This window comes from Neophocaena asiaeorientalis, unplaced genomic scaffold (assembly GCF_003031525.2).
Source record: "Neophocaena asiaeorientalis asiaeorientalis breed wild unplaced genomic scaffold, Neophocaena_asiaeorientalis_V1.1 scaffold67, whole genome shotgun sequence".
NCBI lineage: Eukaryota > Metazoa > Chordata > Mammalia > Artiodactyla > Phocoenidae > Neophocaena > Neophocaena asiaeorientalis.
In genome coordinates this window covers 804948-819086 of record NW_020173731.1, presented here as the reverse complement: position 1 = coordinate 819086, position 14139 = coordinate 804948, and positions in this window count along the sequence as shown.

Here is a 14139-nt window from a genome sequence, read left to right as displayed (position 1 = left end):
CAAAGTATTGAAAGCGTTACTGGATAATATGGATGTCAGAGAGCTAGAGAAACAGAGGATTTGATACACTTATAATTATTGGCAGGATAATGTTTCAACATCATTCCAATATTGAATTTTTGTTGATTGATGTATAGAAATTAAAATATGTTGTATACACATATATATGTATACACATTCACACTTAAAATAAAAATAAAGAAACAGTGTACAATTTAGATTTCTTTTCTTGAACCCTTTGGTTTTTAAGAATTTCTTTGCTTGTTTTTACTATAGACACCATTCACGTCTTTACCTAATATATCATGAAATAATGTTCACTAATTAATGAGCATAGCAAATTAAAAATTCTGTAGATTTGATGTGAAACACTGTCTGACTCTTTTCACCAACACTTAAATTAGTAGACACTATGCACCTGGACTTCAGGGATGATGCCTTTTTGTGTTTGTATTTCTAGCACCTTGCTCAGTGTCTGGAAACTTGGAGATGAACAAACACATACCAGAACAAATGAGTGAATGACTACTGAAGAAAATGATAAAGACAGGAGTAATTAAACAAATTGTTAGCTTTCTGAAGCTCTCAAAGGTTTAAGGAGAACAATGGTTGCTGTGTATTTAATGAGGAACGTACCTAAGAGATGGGGCTGAGAAGCCCCACGCGTCTGAACACCAAGAGCTAGAAGGCAGTGGCAGCTGGCTGATCAAACAGGTTGACCTGCTCCTCATTCAAACTCTTTTATTGGACACATATCTCTAGATATGTCCTTAAATCAAAGAGAGTATAACATAGTATTTGGTTAGTCTGATCCTTTTAGTATATTCATTTGCTATTTTATTTCTTTCCATGTTTCTTGCTTGAGAAGAAAGAATTACCATATCAAAGCCTGTAGCTCTCCTGCATCGTGACAAAAATTTGAACTTGGCGTTTGAAGAACATGAAAGAAGCAAGGAAGAAGAGATGAATAGTCATGGATCCTCTGGTCATTAACTGTATTATGCTGAGGTGGCCACTGAGGCCATCTGGCCCTTATTTTTCTAATTTGCAACTTGAGAATATAGAATTGGATATTTACTGAATTCCCTTGAAGTTTAATAGTCAGTGACTCTTATTAAATATATGATATTGGGGGGGTAAATATGAAAAGCATGGTAGTTAAGGGTCCATTTTACTTCCTCCTTCAGTAACTTTGCAGTAGCTTTTCTAAAACAGAGACTTGCCTTTTCCCCCCTTAATTTGCTGATTTATTAATGTCAGCTGTTTATATAATGGGAATGAGAATGATCAACACGACCATAGCTCACCCCAGCCCTCTACCAGAACTGAAGCAAAGATGAGAAGGGGTGCAGAGGACAAGAGCCAGATCACCTAATTTCTCCAAGAGTAGTAACAGGATAAACTAAATTTCCACTGGGCTCTGTCTGATAAGAAATATCTTGTATTAAGGAAGATGGAGCTTAAAGAAGGGATTATAAGCAGGAAAGTGACCAGGGAGACAGATGGAGATGAGGGATGAATATAGATTCGGGGAGAGTGTCCATCAGTGAGTTTCAGAGAGCTGGAGAAGTAGAGAAGATTGTGGTCAATTTTGCTGTGAATTGTATGTTTAGATTTCTTCTTCAAGAAATAAATGATTTATTTCTAACGTCATTTGAATCATGGATGGACCTAGAGATTGTCATAGTGAGTGAAGTAAATCAGACAAAGAAAGATTGTATGATATCGCTTATATGTGGAATCTAAAAAGAAATGATACAAATGAACTTATTTACAAAACAGAAACAGACTCATAGACTTAGAGAATGAACTTATGGTTACCAGGAGGTAGGGTGGGGTGGAAGGGATAGTCAGGGAGTTTGGAATTGACATGTACACACTGCTATATTTAAAATGGATAACCAACAAGGACCTACTGTATAGCACAGGGAACTCTGCTCAGTATTATGTAACAACCTAAATGGGAAAAGAATTTGAAAAAGAATAGATACATGTATATGTATAACTGAATCATTTTGCTGTACACCTGACACTAACACAACATTGTTAATCAACTATACTCCAAGATAAAATAAAAAGTTAAAAAAAGAAATAAATAATTTATTTCTAGATTCCTTTAAAAAAACACTTTTTATGTTAGAATAATTTTAGCTTTATAGAATAGTTACAAAATAGTAGAGAGTGTGCACGTAACCCACATCCCGTTTCCCCTTTTAACGTCTTAGATCGCTGTGATATATTCATCACAACTGATGAACCAATACGGATACATCATTATTAACTAAACCATGCTTTATTAAAATGTCACTAGTTTTTCTGCAATGGCCTTCACCTGTTCCAGGATCCCATGCAGGACACGTTGCATTTAGTTGTCATGACTCCTTAGGCTCCTCTTGGCTGTGACAGTTTCTCAGACTTTCCTTGTTTTTGATGACCTTGACAGTTTTGAGTATTGCTCAGATATCTTGTAGAATATCTATCACTTTGGTTTTGTCTGACATTTTTCTCAAGATTTCCTTGGGGTTACCAGTTTGGGAAGGAAGACCACAGAGGTAAAGTGTCATTCTTATCACATCACATCAAGGGTACAGGCTGTCGACATGACTCAGTGCTGATGGTGTTACTCACCTGGCGAAGGCAGTGTTTGCCAGGTTTCTCCACTGTAGAGTTATTTTCCCCTTTCCTTTCTGTACTCTTTGAGAGCAAGCCACTAAGCGCAGTCCACACTTAAGGGGTGGAGAGTTCTACTCCGCCTCCTTGAAGGGGTAGTGTCTACATAAATTATTTGGAATTCTTGTTATGGGAGATTTATCTCTTCCTCCCATTTATTTAATTTTTTATATGAGTATGGACCTATTTTATACTTTGGGTTATAATCCCAAAGTTATTAATTTTGTTGTCTACATTTTTTGGGGGGTTGAATTCATTTTCTTGAACACAACCCCTGAGGAGCTCATAGTTCCTCAGGCTGCCTTTGAGGCCTTTTCTATTAGTTCAGAAGACTGACTTGGAAGAGGTTCCTTGTATGCTCTTGTTACTTTCTCCACTCAGGTACATATTATCATAATCCTGGGACCAGGAGGCTTCTGTTATGGTAGTAAACCATTGCTTAGACATTCCATCTACAGAAATCACATGGAATGTCATGAGTCCCTGACATTTGGGATTTTAGGCCCTACCCTCTAAGGGTTTGGCCCAGGAGGGTGGTTGAGAAAAGGCTTGCTTGTGTTCTCAACGGGCTATAACATAATCAGGACAAGATGGTTGAGTGTATGCACATATTAACCTTTTGCTCCTCCATCTGTTATTAGTCTGTTTTAAACATAAATTTAAGATGTGATGCCATTCCAATGATCCTGAAACTTACATTCTTGCTAAAAGACAGTAAATAAAGTATCTTGAAAAATGCATATTGTTAGGATGGCTGTGTTTTCAAAGTGTGTCAGCAATACCAAAAGTATAACTTAAAATGACATATCTCTATTTAAAATATTTTTTAAATTGTCTTATCAATCAAAGTGTGTTGAGTGCTATAATAAATAACCTCAAAATCTTAATAGGTTAACACAATAAAGGTCTATTTCCCATTCAAGCAAAGTCTGATATAAATATTTCTGATCAGGAAGCTCTCTCGTATGACTCCTCCATCTGGTCACATGGATAGGTAAGACAGAGATGCACACAGACCACTTGCAATGTCTTAGGGACCTGGCTTGGAAGTAGACTACGTCGTTCCTTCCGCCTCTACCTTCTTTTCATCGGCCAGTGTTCAATCTCTTGGTCTCACTTGGATGCAGTGGGGGACTGGAAAATGTAGTCTTCCTGGAACCTAGGGTGTGGCGGGGTGGGAACAGATTTTTGAACACAGAGCAGTGTGTCTGCCACAGCTGCTTAACCTATTTTCCTGAAATGATAGTAAATTACAACAGTTTCTTTTTTTCCTTCCTAATTTTTCCATCCCTTCTCACCACTCTTTCTCACTTTTTCTTTCAGGACTCTCTTCTGTTTCTTCATGATTCGGTGTTCTCTGTGACTCCATCCTTGATTAAGAATTCATCTCTTCTCGGCCTGTGTTCTCCCTCAGTGATCTTGTCCATTTTCCTGGCTTCAGCAGCTGGGGGTTTCCACTTCCATCTCTACGATCCATATTTCTGTCTTGATCTGCTGGTTGGTATTTTCAAATGCCTGCCAGGCATTTCCATCTAGATGGCTCAGAAGCTCTCAAACGAAGAGGCTCCCAAGAAAAATTTATCACCTTCCTCCAAATTTACTCTTGTTCATCTCTTCTGTCATTTCAGGAAATGGACCATCACACAGTGGTTTCTCAAGCTACAAATGCGGGGGGGAGGTGTCATTCTAGATTTTTTGACATTCCCTTCACGATACATCTGATCTCTTTTTTTTTTAATCTGTATGCCCTGAATAGTCCTTTATATTTATTTTCTCTCCATCATCATTGCTAGTGCTTAAATTTAGGCTTTTATTATCTCTCACCAAGTCTGTTATAATCACCACTTAACCATTATTACTCTCTGAAATACTGCCTCTTCAATTCCATCCCCCAAATGGACACCAAAGTCATATTTATCTTTCAATGTCCCCTCATCTGATGAAAGCTATGAATCTTCTCTCAAAGGAAAAGTTGAAACTTGTGACAAAATGGCCAACCTTCCCCATATTTCCAACTTCCTCCCTGCTTCCCAGACTGGCTACTCCTGCTTCATGAACAACCAAGATACCGAGGGGAAATTTTTAGTCAAGTCAACTCAGAATATGAATGGTAGAAAGTAAAAATAAGCTAAATATTATCTAGGGTAAATCAATAATTAAATGACATAAAAATCAATTATGGACATCTAATCCAAAGGGCCAGTGGCAGTACCACAGCTGTAAAGACAATGCTTAAGTCCAGTAAGAGCCAAAGTATGCCAGAAACAAGCAGAAAGCATCTGAAGCAATTAACTCAAGCAACTTTGGGGCATCCAATCCACATCTAGCCTTTACTGTTTGGTTACCAGGCTCATGGATGTTTGGGGGGAAAATTGCAAAAAAAAAAAAAAAGAAAAAAGAAAAAAAGTCAGGAGATCAAGATGGCAGAGGAGTCGGACGTGGAGCTCACCTTCTCCCCACAGATACATCAAAAATACATCTACATATGGAACGACTCTCACAGAACATCTATTGAACTTTGGCAGAAGATCTCAGACTTGCAAAAGGGCAAGAAAATCTCCATGTAACTAGGTAGGGCAAAAGAAAAAAGAAAAAAAGAGAGAGAAAGGAATCAGGAGAGGACCCGCACCTCAGGGAAGGAGCTGTGAAGCAGGAAATGTTTCTGCACACTGGGAAGTCCCCCCACTGATGGGGACAGAGGGGGAGCTTCAGAGCCTCAGAGGAGAGCGCAGCAACAGGTGTGCAGAGGGCAAAGTGGAGAGAGACCTGCACGGAGGGTCAGTGCCGACAGGCACACCCCAGTCTAAGACATTTGTCCCCTCACCCGCTGGGCAGGTGGGGGCTGGGTACTGAGGCTTGGGCTTTGGAGATGAGATGCTGGGGAGAGGACCAGGATTGGCTGAGTGAAGACAGCCTGAGGGAGCTAGGGTGTAGTGCACCACAACTGAGGTAGTCTGGGAAGAAGCCTGGACCTGCCAAAGAGGCAAGGGACCATTGGTGGGAGGTGGGCAAGGAGAGGGGCAGGCCCACCATAGGAACTTCTTTCTCTGTGCACTCACAGACAGCAGGGCACCACCTACATGAGCTCCAGGGGCAGGCATGAGCCACGACTACTATCTCAGACCCCAGAGGCAGATGCAGATCATTACTGCTGCCACCACTGCCACCAAGGGTCCTGTGAGCAAGCACAGATCACTGCCCCCACCTTCCCAGGGGCCTGCGTGGCCCGCCACTGCCAAGGGTCCCACGATCTGGGGCCAACGTCCCTGGGAGAGTGCACAGCGCACGCCGTCTCTTGCAAATTCCTGCTGGTCTCTGCTGCTGCAGGCACTTTGCACATGTCCCAGCTATGGCTGCCTTATCCCTCCCTGGCCTGAGTAAGTAAGGGTGCCCCAATCAGCTGCTGCTTTCACCGCCTCCCACCTGGGTGGGGAACAGATGCCTGAGGGTGGCCCACATGCAGAGTTGGGGCCAAAACCAAAGCTGAGCACCAGGGGCAGTGCGAATAAGGAAGAGAAAGGGAAATCTCTTCACGAAGCTGCACAAGCCTCAGTTTAAATCTGCATGATGGCTTGGTTAAACTCTGCATCTGTGGAATATCTGAATAGACAATGAGTACTCTCACAACGGAGACTGGTCTAGCTTTAGCAGCTGTGGACTTTGGAGGCAAGTGCATGCAAAAGTTGGGCCAGGTCAGAGTCTGAACTGCCCCCGCAATGCCCACAGTAGGTGCAGAGACCCACCTAGAGGTATTGGAGGGCCTCCAGGGGAGGCAGGTGTTGGCTGTGTCTCACTGTGTGGGCAAAGACACTGATAGCTGTAGCCCCAGGAAAAAATTATTATTACTATTATTTTTTGGTTTTGTTTTGTTCTGTTATTTTCATTTTTTTAATTTATTTTTTCTTTTCTTTTTTAAATTTTTTAATATACTTTTTTTTTTTTTTTTTTTGCGGTATGCGGGCCTCTCACTGTTCTGGCCTCTCCCGTTGTGGAGCACAGGCTCTGGACATGCAGGATCAACGGCTATGGCTCACGGGCCCAGCTGCTCTGCGGCACATGGGATCCTCCTGGACCGGGGCACGAACCTGTGTCCCCTGCATCGGCAGGCGGACTCTCCACCACTGTGCCACCAGGGAAGCCCTAATATACTTTTAATTTTTCTATTTTTACTTTACTATTTTGTTGTTTTTTTTCTTGCTTTTGTTTTTATTCTTTGTTTTGTTTTGTTTTCATATATTTTTGATAGCTTTTGTGTGTTTGTTTTATGTTCTGTTTGCTTTTTTTAGTTTGCTTTCTGCTTTTTGTTTTGTTTTGTTTTTATTAAGTTTTGTTTTTATTGTTTGTTTTCATTTTGGTGTTCTTTTGGTTGTTTGGCTGTTCTCTTGTTTTTTGTTTTGTTTGTTTCTTTTTGTCTGTCACTTTGTTTTTGTTTGGTTTTGCTTTCACCATTTGTCTTGGGTTTTCTTTGTTTTCTTTTTGTCGTTGCTGCTGTTTGTTAGTTTCTGTTTTTGCTATTTGTCTTGGGTTTTGTCTGTTTTCTTTCCCTTTTTTTTCCTTTTTTCTTTCTTTTTTTACCATGTCACCCAGCTTGCAGAGTTTTAGTTCCCAGCCTGGGGTCGGGCCTGAGCCTCTGGGGTGGCAGTGCCAAGTCCAGGACTAGAATTCTCTGGACCACCAGAGAAGTCCCAGGCCCAGGGAATATTTAGCAGCATGAGCTCTCCCAGAGGTCTCCATCTCAATACCAGGACCTGGTTCCACTCAACTACCTACAGGCTCCAGTGCTGGATGCCTCCTGCCAAACAACCAGCAAGACAGGAACACAGCCCCACCTGTCAGGAGACAGTCTGCCTAAAGTTGTTCTAAGCTCACAGACACTCCAAAACATACCACCTGATGTGTCCCTGCCCATCAGAGGGACAAGACTCAGCTCCACCCACCAGAGTGCAGGCACCAGTCCCTCCCACCAGGAAGCCTACACAAGCTCCTAATCCAACCTAATCCACCAGGGGGAAGACACCAGAACCAAGAGGAACTATGACCCTGCAGCCTGCAGAAAGTTGACCACAAACACAGTAAGTGAGACAAAATAAGAAGACAGAGAAATATGTTGTAGATGAAGGAGCAAGGTAAAAACCTACAGACCAAATAAATGAAGAGGAAAAAGGCACTCTACCTGAAAAAAATTCAGAGTAATTATAGTAAAGATGATCCAAGATCTCGAAAATAGAATGGAGGCATGGATCGAGAAGATACAAGAAATGTTTAACAAGGACCTGGAAGAACTAAAGAACAAACAAACAGTGATGAACAATACAATAATTGAAATGAAAAATACACTAGAAGGAATCAGTAGCAGAATAATTGAGGCAGAAGAACGGATAAGTGAGCTGGAAGATAGAATGGTGGAAATAACTGCCATGGAGCAGAATAAAGACAAAAGAATGACAAGAAATTAGGACAGTCTCAGAGACATCTGGGACAACATTAAACACACCAACATTCAAATTATAGGGGTCCCAGAAGAAGAAGACAAAAAGAAAGGGTCTGAGAAAATATTTGAAGAGATTATAGTCAAAAACTTCCCTAATATGGGAAAGGAAACAGTCATCCAAGTCCAGGGAGCACAGAGAGTCCCATACAGGGTAAACCCAAGGAGAAACATGCTGAGACACATATTAATCAAACTAACAAAAATTAAATACAAAGAAAAAATATTAAAAGTAGCAAGGGAAAAGCAACAAATAACACAAGGGAATCTCCATAAGGTTATCAAAAGACTTTTCAGCAGAAACTCTGCAGGCCAGAAGGGAGTGGCAGGATATCTTTAAAGTGATGAAAGGGAAAAACCTACAACCAAGATTACTCTACCCAGCAAGGATCTCATTCAGATACAATGGAGAAATCAAAAGCTTTACAGACAAGCAAAAGCTAAGAGAATTCAGCACCATCAAACCAGCTTTACAACAAATGCTAAAGGAACTTCTCGAGGTGGAAAATACAAGAGAAGAAAAAGACCTACAAAAACAAATCCAAAACAATTAAGAAAATGGTAATAGGAACATACATATCGATAATTACCTTAAATGTAAATGGATTAAAGGCTCCGACCAAAGACACAGACTGGCTGAATGGATACAAGAACAAGATCCATACATATGCTGTCTGCAAGAGACCCACTTCAGAGCTAGGGACACATACAGACTGAAAGTGAGGGGATGGAAAAAGATATTCCATGCAAATGGAAATCAAAAGAAAGCTGGAGTAGAAATACTCATACCAGACAAAACAGACTTTAAAATAAAGACTATTACAGGGACTTCCCTGGTGGCACAGTGGTTGGGAATCTGCCTGCGAAGCAGGAGACACAGGTTCAATCCCTGGTCTGGGAAGATCCCGCATGCCACGGAGCAACTAATCCCGTGCGCTACAACTACTGAGCCTGTGCTCTAGAGCCCATAAGCCACAACTACTGAGCCTGTGTGCCACAACTACTGAAGCCCATGTGCCTAGAGCCCATACTCCACAACAAGAGAAGGCACCACTATGAGGAACCTGCGGGCCGCAACGAAGAATGGCCCCTGTGCACCACAATGAAGACTAGCCCCTGCTCGCCGCAACTAGAGAAAGCTTACGCACAGCAACAAAGAAGCAATGCAGCCAAAATAAATAAATAAATAATAAATAAATTTATTAAAGAAAAGACAATTACAAGAGACAAAGAGTGACACTACATGATGATCAAGGGATCAATCCAAGAAGAAGATATAACAATTATAAATATTTATGCACCCATCATAGGAGCACCTCAATACATAAGTCAAATACTAACAGCTATAAAAGAAGAAAAGGAAAGTAACACAATAATAGTGGGGGACTTTAACACTCCACTTATATCAATGGATAGATTATCCAGACAGAAAATTAATAAGGAAACACAAGCCTTAAATGATACATTAGACCAGAGAGACTTAATTGATATTTATAGGACAGTCCACCTGAAAGCAGCAGAATATACTTTTTCTCAAGTGCACACAGAATATTCTTCAGGATAGATCACATCTTGGGCACAAATCAAGCCTTGGTAAATTGAAGAGTATTGAAATCATACCAAGCACCTTTTCTGACCACAGCGCTATGAGAATAGAAATCAATTACAGGAAGAAAACTGTAAAAAACATAAACACATGGAGGCTAAACAATATGCTACTAAACAACCAATGCACCACTGAAGAAATCAAAGAGGAAGTAAAAAAATACCTAGAAACAAATGACAATGAAAACACAATGATACAAAACCTATGGCATGCAGCAAAAGAAGTTCTAAGAGGGAAGTTTATAGAAATATAACCCTACTTCAAGAAACAAGAAAAATCTCAAACAACCTAACTTTACAGCTAAAGCAACTAGAGAAAGAAGAACAAACAAAACCCAAAGTTAGTAGAAGGAAAGAAATCATAAAGATCACAGCAGAAATAAATGAAATAGAAACTCAGAAAACAATAGCACAGATCAATGAAACTACAAGCTGATTCTTTGAGAAGATAAACAAAATTGACAAAACTTTAGCCAGACTCATCAAGAAATAAAGAGAGAGGACTCAAATCAATAAAATTAGAAACGAAGGAGAAGCTACAATGGACACCACAGAAATACAAAGTATCATAAGAGACTACTACGAACAACTCTATGCCAATAAAATGGACAACCTGAGAGATATGGACAAATTCTTAGAAAAGTACAACTTCCAAGACTGAACCAGGAAGAAATAGAAAATATGAACAGAACAATCACAAGTAATAAAATTGAAATAGTGATTAAAAATATTCCGACAAACAAAAGTCCGAGACCAGATGGCTTCACAAGTGAATTCTATCAAGCAGTTAGAGAAAAGATAACACCCATCCTTCTCAAACTCTTCCAAAAAATTGCAGAGGAAGGAACACTCTAAAACTCATTCTATGAGGCCACCATCACCCTGATACCAAAAACAGGCAAAGATATCACAAAAAAAGAAAATTACAGGAAAATATCACTGATGAACATAGATGCAAAAACCCTCAAAAAAATACTAGCAAACAGAATCCAACAACACATTAAAAGGATCATACACCATGATCAAGTGGGATTTATCACAGGGATGCAAGAATTCTTCAATATATGCAAATCAATCAATGTGATACACCATATTAACAAATTGAGAATAAAAACCATATGATCAACTCAATAGATGCAGAAAAAGCTTTTGGCAAAATTCAACACCCATCTATGCTAAAAACTCTCCAGAAAGTGTGCATAGAGGGAACCTACCTCAACATAATAAAGGTCACATACAACAAACCCACAGCAAACATCATTCTCAATGGTGAAAAACTGAAAGCATTTCCTCAAAGATCAGGAACAAGACAAGGATGTCCACTCTCGCCACTATCATTCCACATAGTTCTGGAAGTCCTAGCCATGGCAATCAGAGAAGAAAAAGAAATAAAAGGAATACAAATTGGAAAAGAAGAAGTAAAACTGTCACTATTTGCAGATGACATGATACTATACATAGAGAATCCTGAAGATGCCACCAGAAAACTGCTAGAGTTAATTGGTGAATTTGGTAAAGTTGCAGGATACAAAATTAATGCACAGAAATCTCTTGCATTCCTATATACTAATGATGAAAAATCTGAAATAGAAATTAAGGAAACACTCCCATTTACCATTGCAACAAAAAGAATAAAATACCTAGGGATAAACCTACCTAGGGAGACAAAAGACCTGTATGTAGAAAACTATAAGACACTGATGAAAGAAATTAAAGATGATACAAACAGATTGAGAGATATACCATGTTTTGGATAGGAAGAATCAACATTGTGAAAATGACTATACTACCCAAAGCAATCTACAGATTCAATGCAATCCCTATCAAACTACCAATGGCATTTTTCACAGAACTAGAACAAAAAAATTTCACAATTTTTATGGAAACACACAAGACCCCGTATAGCCAAAGCAATCTTGAGAAGGAAGATTCCTTCCTTCCTTCCTTCTTGAAATGAGGAATCAGGCTGCCTGACTTCAGACTATACTACAAAGCTACAGTAATCAAGACAGTATGGTAGTGGCACAAAAACAGAAATACAGATCAATGGAACAGAATAGAAAGCCCAGAGATAAACCCATGCAACTACGGTCACCTAATCCATGACAAGGAGGCAAGAAAATACAATGGAGAAAAGACAGTCTCTTCAATAAGTGGTGATGGGAAAACTGGACACTACATGTAAAAGAATGAAATTAGAACACTCCCTGAGGCCGTACACAAAAATAAACTCAAAATGGATTAAAGACCTAAATGTAAGGCCAGACACTATAAAACTCTTAGAGGAAGACACAGGCAGAACATTCTTTGACATAAATCACAGCAAGATCTTTTTTAACCTACCTCCTAGAAAAATGAAAATAAAAACAAAAATAAACAAATGGGACCTAATGAAACTTAAAAGCTTTTGCACAGCAAAGGAAAGCATAAACAAGACAAGACAACCCTCAGAATGGGAGATAATATTTGCAAACAAAACAGCTGACAAGGAATTAATCTCCAAAATATAAAAACAGCTAATGCAGCTCAGTATCAAAAAAGACAAACAGCCCAATCAAAAAATGGGCAGAAGTCCTAAATAGACATTTCTCCAAAGAAGACATACAGATGGCTAACAAACACATAAATAGTTGCTCAATATCATTAATTATTAGAGAAATGCAAATCAAAACTACAGTGAAATATCACTTCACACTGGTCAGAATGGCCATCATCAAAAAATCTACAAACAGTAAAGGCTGGAGAGGGTGTGGAGAAAAGGGAACCCTCTTGCACTGTTGGTGGGAATGTGTATTGATAGAACCACTATGGAGAACAGTATGGAGGTTCCTCAAAAAACTAAAAATAGAACTACCATATGACCCAGCAATCCCACTACTGGGCATATACTCTGAGAAAACCATAATTCAAAAAGACACATGCACCACAATGTTCATTGCAGCTTTATTTACAATAGCCAGGACATGGAAGCAACCTAAGTGTCCACCGACAGAGAAATGGATAAAGAAGATGTGGCATATATATATACAATGGAATACTACTCAGCCATAAAAAGGAACGATATTGGGTTATTTGTTGAGATGTGGATGGATCTAGAGACTGTCATACAAAGTGAAGTAAGTCAGAAAGAGAAAAAGAAATATCATATAATATCTCTTATATGTGGAATCTAGGAATATGATACAGATGAACTTATTTGCGAACCAGAAATAGAGACACAGATGTAGAGAACAAACATGGATACCAAGGGGGGGAAGAGGGTGGTGGGATGAAATGGGAGATTGGGTTTGACATATATACACTGCTAAGTAGAAAATAGATAACTAATGAGAACCTACTGTATAGCACAGAGAACTCTACTCAATGCTGTTTGGTGACCAAAATGGGAAGGAAATCCAATAAAAGAGGGGATATATGTATATATATAGCTGATTCACTTTGCTGTACAGCAGAAACTATCACAACATTGTAAAGCAACTGTACTCCAATAAAAATTAGTTAAGAAAAAGAAGTAGAGGATACAACCATTTGTTACTTACACTTCCCCTCTACCTATGCACTAAATAAATATGTCCTATTCTGCTTCAAAAAAAATGGCCCCAAAGAAAGACTTTAGGCACAGTGAGTTTAAATTTAATTCTAACTGAATCCAAGTGAAACCAATATTATATATCCCTAGGACAGTGGAAACACAAAATCTAAATGAGCCAGAGAAACTCTTCAATCTGAAAGATGGTACAGGACAGATATAATTTGAAAGGAAACTTACTTTTGTTCAGAAGTGGAAAGTCAAATAATTACCAACTCTTTCATACTTGTTTCTATTTTCTTACAGTGTGGATGAAGAAACTTAAATAACAAGATTAGAAATTTAGCCAATACTACACATTAACTTTCTGTTCCATCTGCTAGAACAGTGTGTCCCACTCTAAAGGTTGAGATCTTCAAGAGAGAATCCCAAATTACAAAATTAAGTATAATATCACTTTGAGAGCAAAATACAAACATCAACATCCAAATCCCTAATAATCATGTATCAACTTGGACTATATTGCACTGCAAGAAATAGAACACCCAATAAAAACAGTGGCATCAAAAAATTAAGAGATTATTTCTTCTTTATGTAAAAATCCAGAGATAGATAGTTCAGGGCTGGTTTGCAGCTCTACAATGTCAAGAACTAGGCTTTCATTCCCAAATTCACCTCTTTGTCCAAGAAGTCTCCAACCATTTTTAGAAAGAGAAGGGAAGAAGGATGTGACCCCACCTTTTATGTACACTTGCTGGAAGTTTCACATTTTCACTTACATACTATCATAGTCTACTTGGGCTGCTATAACAGAATACCATAGACTGGGTAACATTTAAATAACAGA